Below are 22,217 nucleotides of genomic sequence, written 5' to 3'. Positions count from 1 at the left end.
ATTTGTTTGCTGTCTTCTCTGAATATTGTGGGAACTGGTTTTGCATGGAGACACAAGTTGCTGCTAAATCAGATTGTGTTTTATGAATGCAAACTAGTGGGTTTCGTTTACCAACAGTTTGATGTAAGATTTCTTAGGCTGCATTATGTGTGATGCAGATTATGTTTAATTTACAGTATAAGAACGTTGTCTATGTGTGAGAGGATGAATGCAATTGAAATGCTAAATTACATTTACATTTGTGAAAGAGACAGGAACATGATAATCAGATTGTGTTTGGGAAAGCACACTGGTTTGGTTATATATGAAGAGGAGCAGGAATGTGCTTAAATCACCCATGACTTTATTCCGACGAACTTAACATTTATAACTAGCTAGCTTATCACTAAGAAATAAACACACGGACACCAACTGCTAGATTTAAAAGGTCAAACAGATATTTATTGTTTGGTGACCTGTCGTTTAAACTAAGAATATTGGAGGATGGCAAGAAAAAGGCGCTACCAACTCACCAGCACCAGTCAACTATAATAAACCATAAAATAGGAGGGGCCTCACAACCGCCTCCTTAATATAACCTGCACTGCGCAGGCTCACCCCCCTTACTTTAGCAGAGCCGTGGACGAACCCGCAAGGGAACATCCGTAGTCCACCCGCAAGGGGAGGGCATACTCGCTGTTCATTCAAAAGGGGGTGCCCCACAGTGACCACTTATGTAACTATTTGACCGCTGGCTGGTAGCGACTTTCCGCCCATCTGGCTATCAAAGCCTGCTGAGAAATGGAATTAGAGGCCCGAAAAGCGAGCCTCAAGCAACCTTATAGGGAGGGTGGGAGGGCATCCAAGAAAAACTGGCAAGAGGAAGATGGCTGCCAAAACCCTGAACTATATACCCCTGTGCATACTCCTCCTACCTATCCCTAATAGGCACCCATCTGTCACCTGACCACCACTGTCAATCACTAAGGCTAGCCCTGCCTATCTTCAACACATGTCAGAAAAATTCAGGGAGTTTATGTGGCTTCGAGCCTATGCGGATCTCTGCCTGCTTAAATCACCCATGACTTTATTCCGACGAACTTAACATTTATAACTAGCTAGCTTATCACTAAGAAATAAACACACGGACACCAACTGCTAGATTTAAAAGGTCAAACAGATATTTATTGTTTGGTGACCTGTCGTTTAAACTAAGAATATTGGAGGATGGCAAGAAAAAGGCGCTACCAACTCACCAGCACCAGTCAACTATAATAAACCATAAAATAGGAGGGGCCTCACAACCGCCTCCTTAACATAACCTGCACTGCGCAGGCTCACCCCCCTTACTTTAGCAGAGCCGTGGACGAACCCGCAAGGGAACATCCGTAGTCCACCCGCAAGGGGGGGCATACTCGCTGTTCATTCAAAAGGGGGTGCCCCACAGTGACCACTTATGTAACTATTTGACCGCTGGCTGGTAGCGACTTTCCGCCACAACAAGGATTTTAACAAAAAACCGCAGACCGCCATCCACCAACAACAGGAGAAGAGATTCAACCGGACAGTACTCTAAAAATACTGTCCAAGAACACACCAATACCCACAGGGGAAAGGTGAATACCATCTTCCCTATAAAACTGCACATTGTGCAGCACCAAAAACGGATGCCTAACCACTAAACCTCATATCGCCTGCACGTATACTGACACTGCGGAATTAACTTTCTTCCTAGCTTTTTCTATAGCGGAGAAACGAATGGCACCCCACCAATGGAAACGGGGCACTATGTCGGACCACACCACTATCACCCGTGGCCAAGATGCCCGTAACGCTACTAGGTCCGCTTTGATACTCAAGATGAGATCAATGCCTTTGACCCTCCCCATATCATTCCCCCGAGGTGAATGACAACCCAGCCGGGCCGCCCCCACCTCCGCTCATGGCGAAACAGCAAGCAAAGTAAACCCATCCAACGTAAACCTCTAACTCCTAACCATCTAACTACCTTGTCCCCAAATAATTCGCCCGTTCGTCCTGCCATTGGATGCCTCTCCGCCCAAAAAATAAAAGAATGGCCAATGAGCCAAATCTGATCCGAGATGTCCAAAGTAGCTGCAAAAAGAAAATTCCTTACCGTCAGACATTATAAAGATCAAAAACAAATTAACTTAAACATGCAAGTAAGAACCCGAGTGAAGGAGAAAACTCAAAAAACCTCCCGTGAACCGTGTGTGAATGCCAATTGTAATTCGGTCCCCTCGGAGGAAAATGTAAAAATTCACTTCACACCCTCCATTTCTGAACGCTAGCCGTTCAAAAACCGACGAGTAAAACACGTTTCCGGGTTCGCGCAACAGGCGCAATAACAACAATACTTAACAGATCCTTATACTAGGCGCAAGCCTAGCCAAATGAATACCGGTTGCCCAAACCCAAACGGTATCCTGCCCGCAGGGGCAAGACCCACTCACCAGGGAGGGCCTTAGTCAGCGATTCTCCACAGGAAGGGCGGCACCAATAGACCCCCAACCTCCGCATCGGGTACCAGCTCCCTAAACTTGTCGAACTCAAAACGCGACAGTGCGTCAGCAATTCTGTTGTCAACCCCTGGGACATGCGCAGCCGTGAAATGAATGTTATGCCTCAAGCACTTGAGCACAAGATAACGCAACAAGCGCAGAGCCTCAGGAGAGGACGAGCGCTGGTTATTAACGGCGTGCACGACGCCCAGATTGTCGCAGCGAAATACAATACTCCGATCCGACAAGCTGGGTGCCCACAACTCAACTGCCACTATCAAGGGGAATAACTCCAGCAGGAGCAAGTTCTTTGTAAACCCTCGAGTCACCCATGCTGCGGGCCAAGGCGCGGCGCACCACTGTGTTCTGAAAAAAGCCCCAAAGCCCGAACCACCAGCGGCGTCGGTGAAAGGTTGTAACGCAGCGTTGGAACAGCGTTTCGCTGGCCACAACACCTCCCGGTTAAAAGAAACCAAGAAAGTGGACCAGGTTCTCAAGTCCTCCCTGACCTCGCGCGAAATGTAAACCGTATGATGAGGTTTCCGTACCCCCGCCATGGATCTCTCAAGTTTACGGCAGAAAACCCGGCCCATGGGTATGATCCTGCACGCAAAATTAAATGACCCGAGCAACGACTGAACCCGTTGTAGTCTGACCCTGCGCGAGAGGAGGCACTGCTCTATGAGACCCAACAACTTGAGTACCTTATCGGCCGGAAGCCGGCAACAGCCGGCTTCCGAATCGATTTCAATGCCCAAATAACTGAGGCACGCCGTGGGCCCCTCGGTCTTATCCGAGGCCACGGGAACGCCCAGGCGGCCGAATAAACTCTGAGCTAAACCCAGTACATCCCCGCACACCGACCCCACCCTTGGACCCACAAAGAGAAAATCGTCTAGGTAGTGGGCGACCCCCGGGTGGCCGGAGGCCGACACTACGCACCAATGCAAAAATGAGCTGAATTTCTCAAAATAGGCACAAGAAATGGAACACCCCATGGGCAAGCACCTATCTACATAATACCCACCCCCTAACCTGAAACCAAGGAAACGCAGGGAGTCGGGGTGGATGGGCAGGAGGCGGAAAGCGGACTCAATGTCCAGCTTGGCCATGAGGGCGCCGGGACCCGCCCTTTGGACTAACCGCAGGGCCTCATCGAACGATTGATATCGCACCCTGCAAGCTTCCTCCGGGATGGAGTCGTTGACCGAGCCGCAACGGGGGTGTGACAAATGCTGGATGAGGCGGAATTTACCCTGAGCTTTCTTGGGGACCACCCCTAACGGTGAACTGCACAGCCGGGGCAGTGGGGGGGACGGGAAAGGGCCGCACATGCGCCCCAAATCAATTTCCGCCCGAACATTACGGGTGACCACGGAGGGGAAATCCCGTGCGGATTTTAAATTGCGCCTGGAGACCACGAGGACGGAATCCGGGATGGGAGGCCTGAAACCGCTACGAAAACCTTCCAACAAAAACAACCCCGAAGTGACGTCGGGGTAACTGCCCAACCATTTAGCCAATTCGGGGACGTTGATGGGGGAAAACGCCTTACTTTCCACTTCCGGGCACCTCGGCAGCATCAGAGGGCCTGGACCCGGAAGGGGACTGGCAATCTTTGGCCGGGTGCCCCCTGCCGCACGCCTTGCAGGAGTGGCGAAAACGGCAGTTAGCCCCCCGGGAACACTTGCCCTCGTTGAAGGCAAAGCATTTCCCTTTATTCCCCGTGAGCGGGCTCGGCCGGACATTTAAACCCGGCTTACCGCCCTGGGCTTCATAAAGGGGCTTATTCTGATGAGTGACCTCTAACCAAACTTCCACGTCCTTGAAACCCAAGGGTAGTGTCGGGTTACCGTCTTGGTTACGACGGAATTTCTCATCGTAATCCCTCCACGCGTAACCCTTGGATGTCAAGTACATTTCATGCACCAGGTACAAATACTTGACCGTGTTGTGATATTCCTTAGGCCTCGTCTCGGCGTAGCATGCCGTGAACACTAAAAACCCCCGGAGCCACTGGCGAAAATTGTGAAATGCATTCTCGCCAATGCCACCAACCTTCTTGGCCTTATCGAAAGCCTTCCGCATGTCATCCGTAAGGGTGAACATGTCGACGTATTTACCTTTCTTAATCTTCTCCCTCATCCGTTTACGTAAACCCCTGGTGACCGCAGTGTTAGCGCAGTGCACCATTTCCGTAAAGCGCGGAGGGTCCGGCGTGGCTGCCGCAGCTGCGCCCTTAGCCTTCCTCTCTTTCTTGTGCAAGCGATGCGCAATGAGCCTAGCTAACTTACGCGGGCACCTGGGGGACCCGGAAGACCTAGTATCAGAAGAGGAGCTGGAAGAAGAGCTATCAGAAGAAGGATTAAATGTCTCACCCGTTCCAGGAGGACCGCCCGCGTCAACTGCTGCGATGGCGGGGCCGGATGGAACCTCTTCAGGGACCCGAGATCCCCCCGTCTCCACATGTTCAGCCTGCATCGCCGCTCCTGTCTGTGCCTCGCTGGATGTTGCTGTCGTCGTGGCCCCCGACAATCCGGCCGGGGGAGAGACCCCCCTCGCCGTACCTGCACCTGTTGGGGAAACAGAAGGGGGGGGAGGGGAGGCACAAAAGCAGCCACCTCCGGGGGGGGAACCGGAGGTAGCGGGGGAGGGGGAGCCGCAAGTGGGGGCCGCGAACCGAGTGCGGGCAAGCCCGATGTCGCGACGCCCGCCATTTCAAACGCTGCGCCAGACGCTGGAGGCACTGTGCCCGGGGAAGTAAAACCAGCGTGCCAAGTGGACGGAGCCTGTGAAAACGGCGACGCCCAGTAAGGAGTCTGGCCGAGGGCCCCTGGGGTAAAATCACTGGAGTAAGAACCCCCCCATTGCGCAAAACCCGGACCACTCGGCGTGGGCCAGGAGGTCACCGATCCCTGCGCGTGCGTAAACGCCGCCGGCAAATAAGTGGACGAAAAGGGGGCAGGAACCCCGCGGAATGCGGGTGCCGCCCCGGAAGTCATGACCGGGAGCTGCAATGACCCCGACCAGGCCACTGACACCGAAGCCGCCGGAAGGAAACCCGCGGGCGAAGCCGTATACGTGCCGCCCCGGTACGCGAATGGAGCGGCCAAGGAACTTGGTCCCGGCCCCATCTGGTGCACCAGGAGCTGGCCAGCAGACGGCGTCGGCTCGCTGGGCCACAGGCCACTCACAGGCGGCAGCAGTATCTGGGACACCGGGAGCGCACCGGGGTAAATCCCAGCTGTCTGCCCGCTGACGCCCGACACCCCGCTGCCCACCCCGATATTGGCACCCTATGGAAACGGTGGGGGGAAACAGAGCCTGCGCATGCTCAAACGCCCCCCGTTGTCCCTGGACCAGAAGGCAGGGACACTACATCCTGCACCAGCCAGGCACCCGCAGGGGAGCTGGCCGGTGAAAGACCCCTCATTCCCCTCCTCACCGCTGATTCGCGGCACCCACCCGCCGGGTCACGTGACCCGCCAATCGCGGCCGTGTGGAGAGGCGTACTAACGCCTGTGGAGGCCGGAGCCCCGGCGCGTGCGGCTCTGCCGCTGCGCCGGGCTCCGGGAACGGCCGACGCTGGGGAAGCACCGCCGCCCGTGGAGAGCAGGACCCTGTCTCCGGCGGGCGGCGAAGCAGAGGGGGGGACCGCGCGCACCCGCGGCCGGCGATAGCCCGTTGCCGCGAGCGGTCGGGAGGCCTCAGCCAGGCGGCGGGGGGGGGGGGGGGCGCTGATCTTCTGGGACGGGGCATGCTGCAGCAGAACAGTGTGGATAACACCTAAAGCGCACACTGACTGTGATATAAAGGGAGGGAGCAGTAGTATATGCAGTATTGAAAAGAGGGGAAATAACTGACAAAATTCTGACAGTATGCCTTACCCTCATCCAAGAAAAACTGGCAAGAGGAAGATGGCTGCCAAAACCCTGAACTATATACCCCTGTGTGTGCATACTCCTCCTACCTATCCCTAATAGGCACCCATCTGTCACCTGACCACCACTGTCAATCACTAAGGCTAGCCCTGCCTATCCTCAACACATGTCAGAAAAATTCAGGGAGTTTATGTGGCTTCGAGCCTATGCGGATCTCTGCCTGCTTTATCTAATTCTTAACTTTTGAAATGTAACTTGTATTTATTTATATTTTCTGCGATAACCTGATTGGTTGGAGAAGACAGGGAGGGCTTACCCCCCTGTGGTACTGTGTGTAGAACTGAGATAAAAAGAGGATGCCTGTGAGCCTCCAAGTGTATTGTACCATCTTTATTCTGCTGGAACATCTTGCTGTATGCTGTTGCCCCTAGCAATAGGGAAGAGTCTTTTTTAAGGCTATTATTGAGCAAATAAACATCTCATCTGCCTCAAGAAGATTGCTTCATCTTGTGACCTACAGGGTTATGCCAAACATAGCCCCGTCCTCCGGCTGTCCAGGGAAGCACCTAACGTCTCCAAGTTCCGCCTTCCGCCAGCTACCGGTAGAGGCCTAGCAAGTGGCTAGTGGGGATTCGTCAACACCACACAGGTGTGGTAAGGCAGTGCGTCGGCACATACAGAGCAGAACCGTGGTTCCAAACGCCACGGCATGTTAGGAGTTTGGTGGTGGCAGCATAAACCCGCCCACAGCGCAGTGGGTGGAGTCAGTAACAGGCGGTTACTGATGTAAGCAGGAATCCCCTATGTGTTCAGGTCCCGTGTGACCTGACCCTCCATTCTGTGCGCAGGAGACGGTACGCGAAAGCGGTGAGTGCTTTTGTACGGGACCGTCCTGTCACAAGGGGGAATGCACCTGACTCAAGCGCAGTGGAGAATGATTTCAACGTTGTGCAAGGTTCTGGAACCCTTTGAATTTGCCACACGTGAAGTCAGTTCAGACACTGCCAGCCTGAGTCAGGTCATTCCCCTCATCAGGCTTTTGCAGAAGAAGCTGGAGAGATTGAAGGAGGAGCTAAAAAGGAGCGATTCCGCTAGGCATGTGGGACTTGTGGATGGAGCCCTTAATTCGCTTAACCAGGATTCACGGGTGGTCAATCTGTTGAAATCAGAGCACTACATTTTGGCCACTGTGCACGATCCTAGGTTTAAAGCCTAAGTTGTATCTCTCTTTCCGTCAGACACAAGTCTGCAGATGTTCAAAGACCTGCTGGTGAGACACTTGTCAAGTCAAGCGGAACGTGACCCGTCAACAGCTCCTCCTTCACATTCTTCCGCAACTGGGGCTGCGAGGAAAAGGCTAAAAATTCCGAGCCCACCCGCTGGCGGTGATGCAGGGCAGTCTGGAGCGAGTACTGACATCTGGTCCGAACTGAACGACCTGCCAACGATTACTGACATGTCGTCTACTGTCACTGCATATGATTCTGTCACCATTGAAAGAATGGTGGAGGATTATATTAGTGACCGCATCCAAGTAGGCACGTCAGACGTATACTGGCAGGAAAAAGAGGCAATTTGGAGGCCCTTGCACAAACTGGCTTTATTTTACCTAAGTTCCCCCCCCCCCCCCCCCCCTCCAATGTGTACTCCAAAAGAGTGTTTAGTGCAGCCGGTCACCTTGTCAGCAATCGGCGTACGAGGTTACTTCCACAAAATGTGGAGAAGATGATGTTCATCAAAATGAATTACAGTATAATCAATTCCTCCTTGGAGACATTCACCAGCAATTGCCTCCAGAAAGTACACAGGGACCTGAGATGGTGGATGCCAGTGGGGATGAATTAATAAGTTTGTGCAAGGAGAGATTGATTGCTTCTTTTTTGGTGGGGGCCCAAACCAACCAGTCATTTCAGCCACAGTCGTGTGGCAGACCCTGTCACTAAAATGATGGGTTTGTTAAAGTGTGCATGTCCTGTTTATACAACATAAGGGTGGGTGGGAGGGCCCAAGGACAATTCCATCTTGCACCTCTTTTTTCTTCAATTTATATTTGCATCATGTGATGTTTGGGGCCAATTTTTTTAAGTGCAATCCTGTCTGACACTGCAGTGCCACTCCTAGATGGGCCAGGTGTTTGTGCCGGCCACTTGGCTTAGCTTAGTCATCCAGCGACCTCGGTGCAAATTTTAGGACTAAAATTAATATTGTGAGGTGTGAGGTGTTTAGAATAGACTGGAAATGAGTGGAAATTATGGTTATTGAGGTTAATAATACTATGGGATCAAAATTACCGCCAAATTCTATGATTCAAGCTGTTTTTGAGGGGTTTTTGAAAAAAAATACCCGAATCCAAAACACACCCGAATCCGACAAAAAATTTTCAGGGAGGTTTTGCCAAAACGCGTCTGAATCCAAAACACGGCCGTGGAACCGAATCCAAAACCAAAACACAAAACCCCGAAAAATGTCCGGTGCACATCTCTAATTTCCAGTCTATTTTGAACACCTTACAATATTTTTTTTAGGTAAAAAGTTTGCACCGAGGTCGCTGGACGACTAAGCTAATCGACGCAAGTTTGTGGAACAAACACCTGGACCATCTAGGAGTGGCACTGTAGTGACGGACAGGTTGGCAGTTTTAAAACTAGAAAACTAGGCCCCAAAGAGCACAAAATGCAAAGAAAAAAAAAGAGGTGCAAGATGGAATTGTCATTGGGCCCTCCCACCCACCCTTATGTTGTATAAGCAGGACATGCACACTTTAACAAACCAATCATTTCAGTGACAGGGTCTGCCACACAACTGTTGCTGAAATGATTGGTTTGTTTGGGCCCCCATCAAAAAAGAAGCAATTATTCCCCCCACCAAAAAAAACAAGCAATTCATCTCTCCTTGCACAAACTGGCTCTACAGAGGCAAGATGTCGTCCTTATCCTCATCCTGTGATTCCTCACCCCTTTCAGTGTGTACATCCTCATCCTCAAAGAGTATTAATTCGTCCCCACTGGAATCCACCATCACAGGTACCTGGGTACTTTCTGGAGGCAATTACTGGTAAAGGTCTTCCTGGAGGAATTTCTAATTCATTTAGATGAACATCATCTTCTCCACACTTTGTGGAAGTAACCTCCTACGCCGATCACTGACAAATTTACCGGCTGCATTAACCACCCTTACAGAGTACACACCGGAGGGAGGGGGGGGGTGGGAGTCAACTTGCTGTAGGTAAAATAAAGCCAGTTAGTGCAAGGGCCTCAAAATTTCCTCTTTTTCCTGCCAGTATACATAAGGACTGTCTGACATGTCTACTTGGATGGTGTCACCAATATAATCCTCCACTATTCTTTCAGTGGTGACAGGATCATATACAGTCACAGTAGTCATGTCAGTAATTGTTGGCAGGTCCTTCAGTCTGGGCCAGATTTCAACGCTTGCTCCTGACTGCCCTACATCACCGCCAGTGGGTGGGCTAGGAAATGTTATTATTTTCCTCACAGCACTAGTTGTGGGAGAAAATGAAGGAGGAGCTGTTGACGGTTGACGTTCCGCTTGGGTTGACAATTTTCTCACCAGCAGGTCTTTGCACCTCTGCAGACATGTGTCTGCTGGAAAGAAAGATACAATGCAGGCTTTAAATCTAGGATCGAGCACGGTGGCCAAAATTTAATGCTCTGATTTCAACAGATTGACCGCCCCTTGAATCCTGGCAAAGCGAATGAAGGGCTCCATCCACAAATCCCACATACTTAGCGGAATTGCTCCGTCTAAGCTCCTCCTTCAATTTCTCCAGCTGCTTCTGCAAATGCCTGATGAAGGGAATGACCTGAGTCATGCTGGCAGTGTCTGAACTGACTTCATGTGTGGCAAGTTTGAAGGGTTGGAGAACCTTGCACAACACGGAAATCATTCTCCACTGCGCTTGAGTCAGGTGCATTCCCCCTCCTTTGCCTATATCGTAGGTGGATGTATAGGCTTGAATTTGTTCACTTATTTTGTATTTCAAAATATAATAACCCTTCCAGTGATCACTTACAGTAGTTTCCTTTCCCCATCCTGATGATTATTCATTGAAATAAGTTTCTAAACTCATTGAGAAATCCACAAACCATATAAGTAATGTGGGGAATGTTTATAATAACTGGTTACAGAAATGCACAGTATAGTAACAATTGTAGCTGGAGCATAATGTGTGCTAATGCCTATATAAATATGTCATGATTTTTTCTATTTTGATTTGAAACCACAGTCTGCTGCCAAATCTGCTCATAAAAGGGGAACAAGGACTATAAGAACAATTTAGATTAAGCTCCTTTTTATAACCTATGCTGGTACTGTGCCATCAAATGTTTTAACTTTGCCTTAAATTCTCTACGTCTTTCATATTTAATGTTGTAGGCAAATTTTACTCAATTATAGAGCTCAAACACTGCAAACGTGAATAATGATAATCTAGATTCTAGTAAGCTAGTAAATAAGACATTGACAAGAAATTGTTTTTGAATTAAATAACCTGTGCTGTCCTTTAGTTTTTGTTACAGGAAACCTAAGGCTTTTACACCGTGTTGTGTCACGTACAAGAGCTAACCCCCATTCCTCTCCTTACACATCAGAGGTGGAAGGGAAAAGAGCCTCTGGCCTGTAACGATGCTTAGGCCTTGTTGCTATAGCAACCCCATCTCCCTGAGCCTATTCGAGCCCATCTGTTTTTACAAAATGAACGGAAGGCAGAAAAACAAATAAGCAAGAGTTCCTGCTTAATTTTGATTTTCACCAATCTCAGCTGCAGAGCTGTCAACTCTTTAATTAGATATCGCTGATAAATAAATATAATTACTTAAAGACTTTTTCATTAGTAAAAAAAAAATGGTGGATCCTTATCAATTTATTTTCAAGTATTTTAATTGCACTCAATTAAAATATTGAACCTATTTAGTCTTCCTCACTACATTACCTTAAATCCTACAGCTCTAATTCCTATTACTATAAATTGTTTTGTGTGTGCAAAAGTTTCACGGAATAGGACACAAAAACTGTTTATGTACAAATTTTAGTTATAAAGTCCATAGCAACCAGTTGTCCTCATTTTGATTGGGAGCTGCCTACAAGTTGGTAGGTTCCTAGTGGATGTGAGCATGGAGGTTAGTCCACATGTTGACTCCAAACCAGAGTAGGTTTTATTGAAGCAACCAGGATACAGGTGATTGTAGATTAACTGTATTCAATAAAATAACATTTTAATCTCTCCTGTATAGCTGTACAGCACTGTGACACTCCAATAGCACAGTGACAGGCTTGTGCATGTGCAGACTTTTTTATAGAGACAAGTAAACAGCACGTGCCTGCCATCTAGACAGTCTGATCTTTAAGTTGGTGAATAATATTTACTTAGACATGTGTGAGTTTAATTAGTCATGCACAATAACATAGGCATGTTATGTTATTGTGGCTGATGAGTCATGTACCATAACACTCAGTTAAGAGACAACTTGTTGCTTTTAACCTTTTAACCACTTGCAAGGCAGGCCCAACATAGGGGCCTTGAAAGGGGCAGATTTTGTGTGGAAGTTAGGTTTCACCAGAAAATGGGTTTGATTATCAGAATTTGTGTGTGGTTTTTATTTTTCATATTGAGTTGCGGCTTGTGTGAAAGGAGCAGAGCGTGTGTCATTGCTGGGTGGGGCTTATTTGTTCCTGATGTTGCTTGGGTAGATGTTCTGTAAAGTCATATAAAAAAATTTAGACTAATAACTGGTTACCTCCTAACATTTACACACTCACACATAATAAGTCCAACCCCACAGGCTGCCCAAGGCACATCCTGATCTGCGCAGAGCCCATCCTGATCTTCCACAACCCACCTCATTTCACCCAGAAATACAAATGTTTGAATGTTACTCCGCACCATTTGCAGCTCACGAATATGGACAGTCATGCGATAATGTGAACAGGCAGATAGTAAAAAGCAGCAGTAAGCAGGTCTCCATGTCAATGATACACAGTATACTGCACATGACTATATTTGGAGAATTAACACCATGGAGGCAACTATTTTGTGAAGATCAATTAAATACAGATTAGTAATGTGTTATGGTAGGTGTCTCATTGATGTCACAAGTTTCTTGAATTCATGCAATATAATTTCCTGAATACTGGTTCCATCTACAAGATGTTTGCATAGAGTATATTTTGGGATACTTAAAAAAAACATATACACAGGAAAATTTGTGCTATTTTTCTTATCCCACGCAGAGCTTGATAGTTTTCTTTGGCATTAAATTAAACTTAAAATCAACTTAATATGAAATGTCACAGAGACATGGTGTGGTGAATAGAAAGGTCACAATTTATAAATGAATATTCAAAGAAAGAGTGGCCCAGAAAGTATATGTAACATAGTTGTAATATAGTTTCTGAGGTTGAAAAAAGACAACTTGTCCATCGAGTTAAACCTGTTAGTGATCGCCTACACTGTAATATTTGTAGTATTAATTTTAACTGTTGTGAATGTTTAGCCATACCTCCCAACATGACCCTCTCCAGTAAGGGACAAAATGCTCTGCTTATGGACTTTTCTCTTAATTTATGATTACCGACACCTGTGTTGAACAGGTTAATGGATAAGATAAGTGTTTCACCACAGGTGACGACAATTACAAATTAAGATGGAAGTCCAGGAACAGAGCATTCTGTCCCTCCTGGAGAGGGTCATGTTGGGAGGTATGGTTTGTCCGTTATGTCTATTCCTTTTTCTTTTACTATTGTTCATGATTTACCCACCATAATCCTGTATATCCTTATCCAGTAGGAATTTACTGTATCTAGCCCATTCTTAAAAGCAATGACCGAGTCCACCAATACTACTCTCTTCAATACATATTGTTCTTACTGTGAAGAAACCTTTCTGTCTCAGGTGAAATCTCCTCTCCTTTAACCTAAGCGGGTGTTCGCATGTCCTTTGTGTTGATCTTTACAAAAACAAGTCCCCCACTAGCTCTGTGTATTTTCCCCTTATATATTTGTAAATGTTAATCATGACCCCTCTTAATCTCCTTTTTTCCAGTGTAAACATGCCCAGCCTAACAAGCCTTTCCTCGTATTCGAGCATCTCCATCCCCTTAATCAATTTGGTCGCCCATGTCTGAACCTTTTCTAGTTCATGGATATCCTTTTTGTACAATGGTGTCCATAATTGTGCACAGTATTCAAGATGTGGCCTCACTAGTGATTTATATAATGGGAGTATAACACTCTCATCCCTTGCATCAGTTACCCGCTTTATGCATGCTAATACATTGTTTACATTATTTGCTGTATTTCTACTTTGGGTACTACTGTTAAGTTTGTTATCTATGTGATCTTCTTCCAGTACAGAATCCCCAATTTTTCCCCATTTAGTATGTAGGTAGTATTATTGTTCTTGCTATTTTGTCTGTATTGAACCTCATTCTCCATTTTGCTACCCATGCTTCCAGTTTAAATAAGTCATTCTGAAGATACTCAGCATCCCCCTCCAAATTTATAACCTTACACAGTTTGGTATCATCTGTAAAAACTTACACCATGCTCTCTAGACCTACTTCTAGATCATTTATGAAAATGTTGAACAATAGTGGTCCAAGTATAGACCCTTGTGGAACACCACTTAATACTTCAGTCCACTTTGAAAAAGTTCCATTTACCAACACTCGCTGCTCCCTATTATCCAACCAATTTCTAATCCAAGTGCATATTGTGCTTCCTAGCCCCAGTTCTCTTAATTTATAGATAAGCCTCATGTGAGGTACTGTATCGAAAGCTTTAGCAAAGTCTAAAATGATTACAATCACCTCTTTACCCTGATGTAGGATCACACTAACTGTTTCATAAAAGCCTAATAAGTTAGTTTGACTTGAGCTATCCATCACAAATCCATTTTTTTTTTTAACCTTTTTGGCTTCAAGAAACTCCTGTATTATATCCCTTAAAATACCTTCCAATACTTTCCCCACTATAGATGTATGATTTACTGGTCTATAATTACCTGGTTCAGATTTACTTCACTTTTTAAATATCGGCAGTACTTCCGCTATATGCCAGTCTTTGGGAACCATGCCTGATGAAGGGGGGGAGCATTGAAAGTCAAAATAGAGGTCTTGCTAGTTCGGAGTGTAGTTCCATGAGAACCATTGGGTGAATTCCAATGGGACTGGGTGACTTATTAATCTAATTTTTTTTAAATCGGTCACAGACTACTTCCTCACTTAAATAAGCACTTAGCAGTGAGACATTACCATTGCAAAGGTTATGCGTTAATCCCTCCATCTGGTCCTCTTTTGTGAATATAGATGAGAAAAACGTGTTACATTTTTCTGCTATGTCATTATTGCCTTTGATTAGAACACCCCCCTCATCTGTAGTAGATTCAACACCTGGGGTAACAACTGGTGCCATGTGATGATGCTAACAACAATGCTTTCACACCTAAATGTTATAACATGGAACAAAATGAGCCACCCACTGGCATGAACACACCCACTAGGTGAAGTTAGAGTTGCATAACATGACTATCCCATCCCAAGCAAAGTCTGGTCCCCATGGTTGTGACAAAACTGCCCATAGATCAGGTCAGTGCTCCACAACTAACACCTGCCCCACAGAGACCAACCCACCAAAGAATCACATCAAACACATAGACAAGGTAGGGAAACCAAAGAAGTAAAACGATCAGGAGCCTTCCACTATATATTCGCCCATCATAACATTTCCATTGCATGCCAACTCAAAACTCTATACTTCACCAAGTAAATGTAATCCCAAACAACCCAAATACTACTTATCCTATACCAGAATCCGAAAACAGCCATGGCACTTATCTTCCGCAGGCTAATAGAGCATTCAATTCTCCAATACAAGCAATCACAGTTCATCTGTCTTTGTCGAGCAGAGGAGAAAGCAAACACCTGATTAATTACTATAGGCAGCAAAATAGTTTTCCAGCGCACTGTTTTCTAAATCGTTCCTTACTTTAAGGGGCAATTCATTTGTAAGGCCATATACAGTGGCCTTTCTGTTTGTCTTAATTCAAACAAAAATGGTGACCAACTGACTCAGCAAGGGGCCTTTGATTTGCACCCATCATGAACAGATGAGTTAATGTATGTTGCCAGGTTAGTAATTATCCCACTTGCTTACGCAGACAGAAATCCTCAAAACAAGACCTGTTTGGAGAACTTGAGGGTTAAGTTTGAAAGCCACCGATTTAAAATGAATCTAAAGCACCTAATGTTTGAATTTTTGTCATTGTGTTAACAGCACAATACATAGGGGTATATTCAATTGAAGTCGAAAACTGCCGTCTGTCGAAAAGACGGCAGTTTTCGACTTTTTTTTAGGTCGGAAGGGGTTCCAACCTATTCAATATTTTCGACAAGTTGAAAAATTCGACTTGCCGAAAAGCACGTGGATCAGCGGAATAGTTGCCGATCCACGTGCTTGTGTTGAAAACGGGGCCAAAACCGACAGGTTTTGGCCCCCTTTTCAACCATCTCAGTCCGACATCAAAAGATGTTGGACTGAGATGCGGACCCAGAGGAGGAGAGGGGGGAGAGCCGCAGGGAGACGGGGGACTGCCGTGGGCAGCCAGAGGAGATCAGCGCTACAGCACAGCACTGCAGCAGGATGACACACACTTGCGCCGCTCACGGCAGCATCCACCCGGCTCCAGCAAGCTTGCTGGAGCAGGGCGGACACTGCTGTGAGGTCGGGCAGCTGTGTGACATCCATCTGTAGCGCTGATCTCCTCTGGCTGCCGGCGGCTGTCCCCTGCTGGTCTCCCTGCGGCTCGGCCCCCCCCCCCCCCCCCCCCGCCCCCTCTCCTCCTCTGCATCCCTCATCCCAATTCGACTTGAAAAAGTCGAATTAAGATGAGATTTGAAATGAATAGGGGTTGTCGGATCCATTCCGACAAATACATGTCAGAATGGATCTGACTTTAATTGAATATAACCCAGAGTATTTCATACTCTTATATCCCCAGATTAATAATACTTGCTTGAATAGGAATCCATTATCGTTTTACTTTATTTGAAACCCAAATACCATGCACGATGTGTGTTTTATGGACTACACATGCTTCATGTCACGTGGGCGCCCTGGTTTATTAATTGTGAAATATGCAAGTCTCAGGTGGGACCTACTGAAATATCTCAGTGTCCTCCATATCCGCTTCTCCTGCCTGTGCCGTATAATACTCGCCAGCAATGGAAAGAGTGAAACAGATGGGGCAGTTCATTAAAACATCATACACTCTGCAGGAAAATGGGTTTGATTTATAGTATTTTTAGAGCTTTGAGTCTGGCGAATAAATAATTTGAATGTGAAAGTAAAATCAGCATGTGGTGTTATTGTAAGCAGGTTTTATTAACTATTGCAGTGCTGGAAACTCCAACCCACAGCAAGGTGGCCTCTCAGTTAATCAATCATAAAGTAGGTAGATAAACCGTGAACAAAAATTTCAAAAGCCAAACTATTTTTGTTTTAAACAGAATACAGATATTTAAAGAGGAAGGAAGAAACTGGTTTATAGTAAAAGGCGTATTAAAACACATGAATGCATTGTGTTAATTAGCTGAATAGTAGCACACTTTAGCTTACCTGCCTATTGTATCCCTAGTAGAGTATCCCTAGTATCCCTAGTAGAGTATCCCTAGTAGAGTAACAGCTCACATTTTGGGAAGTTCTATGCTCCCAAAAGAGTAGATAACCCTTCCTAATCCTGTTCACTTCTCCATTAGGACAGGTCAGAGTTATGATGTGAATTATTATTGACCCTGCCCTCCATGTACTGAAAATCAGTGCCGGCTGCTGCCTGTGTTTCACTGAGCTGCTGCTGCACCCGGAACAATGCACCCAGCTTGTATTCCTCTATAAGCCTACCCTCAGACTCACAGCTGTATTAAAACTTCAGGGGGCCCAGGGTACTTAAGACAGGGGGACCCTCCGGTCCAAAATTAACTGGCCAGAGCCAGAATTCCGCACACTGTATAAGCCAAAGGTTACATGTGGGCATTGTACACAGGTGCAGCAGTATATACATGTGGCCATTATACAAAGTGCAGCAGTATATACATGTGGGCATTATACACAGGTGCAGCAGTATATACATGTGGGCATTATACACAGGTACAGCAGTATATACATGTGGCCATTATACACAGGTGCAGCAGTATATACATGTTGGCAGTATAAACAGGTGCAGCACTATATACATGTGGGCATTATACACAGGTGCAGCATTATATACATGTGGGCATTATACACAGGTGCAGCAGTATATACATGTTGGCATTATACACAGGTGCAGCAGTATATACATGTGGGCATTATACACAGGTGCAGCAGTATATACATGTGGGCATTATACACAGATGCAGCAGTATAAACTGTTGGAAACTTGGTAAGTATTGATCAGAGATGTGCAGACTAGGTAAACGGGCGGCACTGCCTCACCTGCCATGGACTTTTACTCCAACGTTTTGGCTATAAAAATAATTAGAATAATGCACAGACTATATCTATACTATAGACTTTGTATTTTTCATATACTTTATATAGTTAAAACTCTGGCGCATACATATACATAAACAAATGGTTTAGTCAATCCTAAAATCGTGGCAAATATATATTGGAAGGCACAATCAGCACACTGGCATATCTATAATGGGTGCACTGTTTGCGGTGCACATGGGCCCCTGGGTCGAGAGGGGTCCCACACCGCACACACTGCACCCATTTCTTCTAAATACTTACCTTTCTGGTGTCCGGGTGTGGGTCCCCTCCTCTCCCGAGTCCCGTAGACGGCAGCCGCAGCAGCGCTGTTAGTGCTATGTCTGAGCACTAGAGACTCTGGCACAGTGCTAGAGTCTACAGCGCATGCGCAGGTCTCCGAAAAAATGGCCACCACGCCATTTTTTCTGAGACTTGCGCATTAGACTCTGGCACTGTGCCAGATTCTCTAGCGCTCAGGCAGATCACTAACTTCGCTGTTGCCGGCTACAGGATGGGGCCCACACCCAGGTCCCCTCTACATACGCCCCTGATTCAGCATAATTACATTTATTTATTTCCAGTTATTTATATAGCGCACACATATTCTGCAGCGCTGTACAGAGAATATTTGCCCATTCACATCAGTCCCTGCCCCAGTAGAGCTTACAATCTATATTCCCTATCACACACGGACACATTCACGCTAGGGTTAATTTTTTGTTGGGAGCCAATTTACCTACCAGTATATTTTTGGATTGTGGGAGGAAACCGGAGTACCCGGAGGAAACCCATGCAAGTACGGGGAGAATATACAAACTCCACACAGGTAGAGCCATGGTGGGAACCAAACCCATGACCTCAGTGCTGTGAGGCAGTAATGCTAACCATTACACCATCCATACTGCCCCATCACATATTTTAGTATGTGAATACACGGGCAATCTTATCAAATTAGAAAGATTATAACCACAAATATATAGTATATGCACATATATATAAAATTAAAATATAACAAAATCTTTTGTAATCCTGTATTATAATATAAACAATAAGATTATCTGAAGGCTGCATAAGCCTGAGGCCATATAAGAGCCCAATTTTTTGTGATTGGTTGTTTATAACTAAGCAGTTGCTTGCTAGGTAGTTTATGGTTTTCGGTTGTATTTTTCCTATAGGATTATAGGGCTCTCCGTCAATGGTTTAGGGGTTGGTCTCAGGATAATATATAATCCATAGTCATGTGCCTCAGACTTCCTTTTGCCATTTTGAATGGCCCAGGAAGGTTGAGTATTTTGCCAGTGTTATTTGCCCTTGTGTTCTGTTGCTGTTTTCCTTATTTGTTTTACTTTATAGATATAGTTTCTCTGCCTCCCTTGCCTTCCCTCCTCCTGTCTTACTGTGCCCTGATTGTGCTGTTTTTTGATCTCACATCATGTCGCGTCCCCGCAGGTCCACCCTCCTTCCCGTCGCCTCGTGGAGGGCGCGGGTACCCAGCGCCCGCGATCACAGAACGCGGCCCCCTGGAGGTTGCTCCTGGCGTCTGAGGTGTCGCGGCGGGGTCGGGCCGCTGCAGGCTGCGCCCCTGCCGGTGCAGTTTATGCGCCGGCAGACGCGCTGCCCAGGCCACTACGAGTAATGTCTCGGCCGGGCCGCGGTCGCAGGCGTCCCCGGCGACCGCCGTTCGCCTGGCGGCTCCCTTGCCCGGCGCGGCAGGCTTAAGCGCGTCTCCCCTTACCCCCATGCCGGCGGCTGCGGCCAGCGGCGCGGGCACCCACGTGGTGCCTGGCGTCCGCGGGTGGGCTGCGGGGGGTGAGGGGGGGCAACAGCTGCAGGGGGGACCTATCACTGTGGGGCTGCAGGGGTCTCCTGTGCCCCATATTCCTCTGGCCAGGGCTGCTGCGGATGGGCTCCCCTCTGCGGGGGGCCATTTTCACCCGCTTATATTGTTGGAGATGGGGCTAGGAGTGCAGGCCCCGGTGTTTTATGGGGGGTGGGGACTCAGCGGGGTGCCGCGTCGGAGGCCCCACGGGCAGCTTCGGCGCTGGGGTCCCCAGCTGGGGATCTCTCAGCTGGGGCATTTCCACATGACTCCCGGTCACCCGCTGGGTATCTGCGCGCGTCGGCATCCCCTATCGTCGGGCTCCATGCGCTTCCTTCCGGCCCAGTGGGGTCGGTGCAGATGGTGGCGACGCAGTCGTCTATTGCTGCTGCATTCCACCTGCCTGGCCCTCCTCTGTCTTTTTCTGTGCCCCACGGGTTTGCCGGGGGACAGTTTTTCCCCAGTGGCCTGCCCTGGCCAGTTGCGCAGGCGTTTCCCGCGTCCTCCGGAGCGCCTTTCACAGGCCTCCCAGTTTCCTCCACACCGCACTTTTCACCGTATTTTGCCAGTTCGGCCGCGGGGGTTCAGCCCACGTGGTCAGCCGGCGGCCCTCGGGTTGCGATCCCCCCCTGCTTTTGCGGGCTCATATTTCAAGTCCTCCCCGGCTGGGGCGAACCCGTTGACCCAATTTTGGCAACCACCCCCTCCTGCTCCGTTCCTTCCTGTATCATCAGGATTTCCCGGGTCGGCTGGGTACCTTTCACCGCGTGGCTTCCTGCCTACGCCATTAGTGGCGCGCCGGGGGTCAGGGCTACCTTCCCCCCCAACGTTTCGTCCTACTCCGTGGGGTGGCCTCCCCCGCCACTGCCCGCTGGCACCCCTCCGCCGAGCGAATGTGCTTTGGCCCCACTCCCGCCCGTTCCCCCCATTTCTGTTGATGCGCTGGTTTCTCCTGCGCCTGTTGTCCCTTCTGTTTCCTCCGCTCAGGTGATGGCGAGTTCGGGGACATCAGGGACTTTGTTGGAGAGAGCAGCAGCCGCGGCACCGACAGGAGATGTTCCGCCCCAACCGGAGGCGGGTGAAGCGGATGACACAGTTCCGGGTCCTTCAGGTGCTGGTGAGCACTTCTTCCACCTCTTCTAGTAGTGTTTCTTCAGGTTCTCCTCGGCGCCCGCGTAAACTGGCTAGGCTTATTGCGCGGCGCGTGGCTAAGGAATCTCGAAAGGCACCGGCGGTTCCCTCTGATCCCCCCGTTATACGGAAATGGTGCATTGCGCCAATACGGCCATTACGCGGGGGGGTGGGGTTCGCAAGCGGATGCGGGAGAAAATCAGGAAGGGGAAGTACGTTGACATCTTCACTCTTACGGATGAGATGCGGCAGGCTTTTGACGCGGCCAAGAAAACGGGGGGCATGGGGGAGAATGCTTTCCGTAATTTTCATCAGTGGTTGCGGGGTTTCTTGGTTTTTACCCGGCCAAGGACTGTCCCTCGGCGGCGAGCGGTAAGCCCTCCGCTCCAGCCGAGGCCATGGGAGTTAGTAAGTAAGGCTCCCTCCCCTATTCGCGTTACCGAATTGCGGTGCTGGCTTAGTTTATATCCCCCGATAGGTCGTCAGCGCTATTCCTTTTGGAGGGTTTTAGTCACGGTTTTCGCCTGCCCATTTCAGATTCGGTGCATGTGGTGGCGCGCCAGAATTTGAAGTCGGCTCGCGAATTCCCGCATGAGGTCCAGCGGAAGGTGGACGCGGAGATCGGCTTGGGGCGCATGTGTGGGCCCTACGCCTTTCCCCCTCTGCCCTCCTTGTGCATCTCCCCCGTGGGGGTGGTGCCCAAGAAGACCCCGGGTAAGTTCCGCCTGATACAGCACTTGTCGCATCCTCATGGTGTTTCGGTTAATGACTCCATTCCCGAGGCCATGTTTAGGGTGCGTTATCAGTCTTTTGATGAGGCTCTACGCTTGGTTCGGACTGTGGTCCGGGGGGCCTGTTGGCAAAATTAGACGTTGAGTCGGCTTTTCGGCTCCTTCCCCTGCACCCTGATTCCCTGCGGTTTCTGGGTTTCAAATTGGGGGCCGAGTTTTACGTGGATCGGTGTCTCCCCATGGGCTGTTCAGTCTCCTGCACCTATTTTGAGAGATTTAGCACTTTTTTACATTGGTGCGTCCAGGCCGCCTCCGGCCACCCCGGGGTTGCGCACTACCTGGACGATTTTCTCTTTATAGGCCCGGGAGGCAGTTCTGTCTGTGGCGATATTCTGTCGGTTGCCAGGTCCTTGTTCGAAAGGTTGGGGGTTCCCGTCGCGCCGGACAAGTGTGAAGGCCCCTCTAGTTGTCTGAGCTATCTGGGAATTAAGATAGACACAGTGGCGGGTTGCTGTCGCCTCCCCGCTGATAAAGTGCGTAAGCTTTTAGGTTTAATTGACGATTGTTTGGGTAAGCGCAGGGTTCGGCTTAAGCAGGTACAGTCGTTGCTAGGTTCCTTTAACTTTGC

This window comes from Pseudophryne corroboree, chromosome 6 (genome assembly GCF_028390025.1).
Source record: "Pseudophryne corroboree isolate aPseCor3 chromosome 6, aPseCor3.hap2, whole genome shotgun sequence".
NCBI classification, from domain to species: Eukaryota; Metazoa; Chordata; class Amphibia; order Anura; family Myobatrachidae; genus Pseudophryne; species Pseudophryne corroboree.
This window is presented reverse-complemented; position numbering follows the sequence as displayed.